Raw genomic sequence first — 4,787 nt, forward strand, 5'->3', positions numbered from 1 at the left:
TCCTGGTGTCCTCCGCCAGCTTTCAGAAGTTGCTTTTTGGTATTTGCTCAGCGTTCAAATGATCTTTTGATGAATTTGTAGGGGAGAAAGTGGTCTCGTCATTCTATTCCTCCTCCATCTATACCTCTTCTGTATGGTATATTTTCAATGGCTGATAAACTGCAAATGTAAGAGAGTGCAAGCAGCAGTCACACAGCCATGGAATCAACAAATGATGAGCAGTTGCTGCATGGGCAGAGCTGTTTGGTTATCCATCAACCACTTCTCCCACACACAAAGGTGCGTGAATAAGTAGGGTGGCCAGCAGCAGCGTCATTACCAAGTGTAATGGTAATAGCTTGCAACCACTGAGAACTTTCTGTATGCTAGGCATTGTGTGAAACACTTTCATGCCTTAGGTCATATTTGTTGTTGCCATACATGTGTAAGGTTTTTGTATGCAGTGATTGCTTTTGTATTTACTACTGTGTTACTATTTACTTACCCCCCCCCGCCGCCACAATACAGCGATGTAGGCATTACTATGGGCTTCCCTGGTGGCTCAGGTGGTAAAGCATTCACCTGCAATGCAGAAGACCCAGGTTCGATCCCTGGGTCAGGAAGATCCCCTAGAGAAGGGAATGGCAACCCACTCCAGTATTCTTTCCTGGAAAATTCCATGGACAGAGGAGCCTGATGGGCTACTGTTGATGGGATCAGAAAGAATCAGACATGACTGGGTAACTAACATACACATACACAGGCATTACTATGCCAATTACCAAATGAGAAATCGAGGCTCAGAGAGGTAAGATAGCTTGTAAATAACTACTGGAACTTAAATCCAAGTCTGTTGAACTCCAAATTAATATTTTTTTAATTTCTAACTTAAAAAAATTGAAGTATAGTTGATTTACAGTGTTGGGTTAGTTTCAGGTGTACAGCATAGTGATTCAGTTACATATACATATAACTGAATATATATGTATGTGTGTATATATATATATTTATGTGTATATTTGCTGTTGTTCAGCTGCTAAGTCACATACGACTCACTGCAACCCCATGTACGCCAGGGTTCCCTGTCCTTCATTACATAGATGCAAACATATATTCTTTTTTAGATTCTCTTCCCTTATAAGTTATTACAAAATATTGAGTATAGTTCCCTGTGCCGTATAGTAGGTCCTTATTGTTTTTATGATATATAGTAGAATGTATCTGTTAACTCCAGATTCCTAATTAATTCCTCCCCCTTTCCCCTTTGGTAACCATAAGTTTATTTTCTAAGTCAGTAGATCTATTTCTGTTTTGTAAATAATTTCTTTCATATCTTTTTTTTATTTTAGATTCCACATATAAGCAATATCATTTATTTTTTCTCTGGCTGGCTTACTTCACTTAGTATGATAGTCTCTAGGTCCATCCATATTGCTGCAGATGGCATTATTTCCCTTTTTTAAGTGGCTGAGCAATATTCCATTGGCCTTACCAGGTTGTGCTAGTGGTAAAGAACCCACCTGCCAATGCAGGCAACATAAGAGACTTGCATTTGATCCCTGGGTTGGGAGGACTCCCTGGAGGAGGGCATGGCAACCCACTTCAATATTCTTGCCTGGAGAATCCCATGGACAGAGGAACCTGGTGGGCTATAGTTCATGGGATCGCAAAGAGTCAGACATGACTGAAGTGACTTAGCATGCACATATGCCTACCCCATTGTGTATATATACCCTATCTTCTTTATCCATTCTTCTGTTGATGGACATTTAGGTTGCTTCCATGTCTTGGCTATTGTTAATTGTTAAACTCCAATTTCTATATGCTTTTTGTGATACTACACCTGCTTAGTGTATTAATTTAACAAATATTTGCAAATCAGTCCTATGTACCAAACACTGCTAGGTGCTGAGTACAAACATGGGGGGCTCAAGTATCAAGGTGATACTACACCTGGTTAATGTATTAACAAATATTTGCAAATCAGTCCTATGTACCAAACACTGCTAGGTGCTGAGTACAAACATGGTGGGCTCAAACTGTGAGAAAAGACAGAAACAAAAACATTCTGTGTCTCAAAGGACTTCCCCTTTAGTAGGAGAGAAGGGCACACAAACACAGAATTTGAATACAATAGGTATTCAATAGGCTAGATATCATATTCTATTTTTATAATATTTTTGAAATAGGAAATATACAATAACATTATATTATTTATTCTGTTCTGTTCAGTCACTCAGTCGTGTCCGACTCTTTGCGACCCCATGGACTGTAGCCTACCAGGCTTTTCCATCCATGGGATTCTCCAGGCAAGAATACTGGAGTGGGTTACCATTTCCTTCTCCATATTATTTATTAACATAATTTAATATGAGCTATACTTAATATGAGCTATATGTATTAGAGAAGGAAATGGCAACCCACCCCAGTATTCTTGCCTGGGAAATCCCATAGACAGAAGAACCTGGAGGCCTTACAGTCCATGGGGTTGCAAAGTGTCGGACATGACTTAGTGACTAAATCACCACAACCATACTTATTATTTTATATTTCTATTTCATCAGTAAATGTATAGCATATTACAAAGTACTGTGGGAGCACAGAGGAGAGGCAGGGAAATTTTCACAGAGAGACTAACATTTGAGATGGGCCTTGAATGGTAACTAGGAGTTTGTCAGTTGAAGTAAGGGAACCAAGCCCATAATAGGCAGAAGGAATACACTGTGCAAAGACACAGGGAAGAGTAGACATATTTGGAGAACACCAAGCAGGTTGGTGAGTTCTCTGTGAGAACTGCCAACTTGAATATTGACAGGTGAGTGTATGTGAAATCTGGGGCTTGCTCTAAAATACTCCAGAAAGATAAAAGTCTGTGGGATGGGGAGGAGACCAAATAGACAAAACAAGAATGACAGAGAGTGGATAATTTTGAAGTAGATAGATATTAGGAGATTAATTGTAGTATTCTTTCTATTTTTGTGTACATCTGAAATTTTCCACAATAGAATTTTAAAACAAACTAAAAATAAGAGATTTGTTATAGTTGGGACAAAGTAAAGGTGAAAGTGAGTGTCCAAAGATGAGGCTGATGAAATAGATGGTATGATTCGGGGGAGAATGTTGGGCAAACTATGAAAAGCCTTTAAATACAAAGCTAAGGAGTTGGGTACTTGCTCTTTGGAAGCTAAGGAGTTGGGCACTTGCTCCTTGGAAGAAAAGTTATGACCAACCTAGACAGTGTATTGAAAAACAGAGACATTACTTTGCCAACAAAGGTTCATCTAGTCAAAGCTATGGTTTTGACTCTTAGCGGTGGATCACTTGGCTTGTGCATCAATGAAGAATGCAGCTAGCTGTGAGAATTAATGTGAATTGCAGGACACATTGATCATCGACACTTCGAACGCACTTGTGGCCCCGGGTTCCTCCCGGGGCTACGCCTGTCTGAGCGTTGCTTATAAAAAAAAAGCTATGGTTTTTCCAGTAGTCATGTATGGATGTGAGAGTTGGACTATAAAGAAAGCTGAGCACTGAAGAATTGATGCTTTTGAACTGTGGTGTTGGAGAAGACTCTTGAGAGTCCCTTGGACTGCAAGGAGATCCAACCAGTCCATCCTAAAGGAGATCAGTCCTGAATGTTCATTGGAAGGACTGATACTGAAGCTGAAACTCCAGTACTTTGGCCACCTGATGTGAAGAACTGACTCATTTGAAAAGACCCTGATGCTGGGAAAGATTGAAGGCAGTAGGAGAAGGGGACAACAGAGGATGAGATAGTTGGATGGCATCACCCGACTCGATGGATATGAGTCTGAGTAAGCTCCGGGAGTTGGTGATGTACAGGGAGGCCTGGCATGCTGCAGTCCATGGGGTCACAAAGAGTTGGATACGACTGAGGGAGTGACTTGAACTGAACTGAAGGAGTTGGGACTTAACCCAATAGATAATAGGGAACCATGATAGGGTCTTAATCACGATATTGACAAATTCATGATGTATTTTAAAAAGATCATTAACTCTGTATAGAAAATGGAATATAAGGCAGGAGTTGGGGAGAAGAAGGTCCAGGTGAGAGATGATGGGGGCCTGGAGAGATGAGGAAACAGAGGTCTAAGTTATGGACTTTGGGTTTTATTCTAAGTGCAGTGGGAAGCCACTGGAGGTGAAGTTAGGAAAGGATGTAATATGATATGATTTGCATATTGTGTCCATACCTCCACCCCCTACAAAAGAAGAGGGACACAAGGAAACTTTTGGAGGTGATGAATATGCTTTTCACCTTGATTTTGCTAATGGTCTCATGTGTATATGTGTATATCCAACTCATCAGGTTGTATTCATTAAATATGTACAGTTTTATATTTATATCTCAATAGTTATAAAAGAAAATTTACAAAACAGTTACAGAATACACAATATGACCCATAACCTTACATCACTGAATAAATTAACCTTAACATTTTAGTATATTTGTATAATATGAGCACACATTCATATATACCAACTACATATTTATAAACACTGTAATATGTAATTTTGTTGATATTATTTATTAAAGCTTGGTTCAGTTTTCTTAAGTACCAAATATCCTAAGTAGAAAAATGTGTAGGACCCAGCTCCTCATCTCTACAATTTTGCAACCTAGTGGAAGAGATAGATATGTATATAATAAAGTGTGTGACAATATATGAAGTGCTATTTTTGCAGAATAAAGTAAGTGCTTCCACACTTCCATGGGGAAGTGCTATGAGAACTTAGGAAAAAAGATTCCTTGGGTTGTTATGTGGAAGATGGACTGGGAAGAGTGG

At 39.3% G+C, this 4,787-nt stretch overlaps 1 non-coding gene across 1 annotated transcript; it reads left to right on the forward strand.

Annotated features, from left to right (window-relative positions):
• The first annotated feature begins 3,280 nt into the window (after positions 1-3,280).
• LOC129535343 (5.8S ribosomal RNA) lies at positions 3,281-3,433 on the forward strand. The gene has a single exon (XR_008681617.2). It is a non-coding gene; the product is annotated as a 5.8S ribosomal RNA (ribosomal RNA).
• Positions 3,434-4,787: the final 1,354 nt, after the last annotated feature.

The sequence above is a fragment of the Moschus berezovskii genome, chromosome X, assembly GCF_049115385.1.
Source record: "Moschus berezovskii isolate FMDL1 chromosome X, NW_MosBer_1.0, whole genome shotgun sequence".
NCBI classification, from domain to species: domain Eukaryota; kingdom Metazoa; phylum Chordata; class Mammalia; order Artiodactyla; family Moschidae; genus Moschus; species Moschus berezovskii.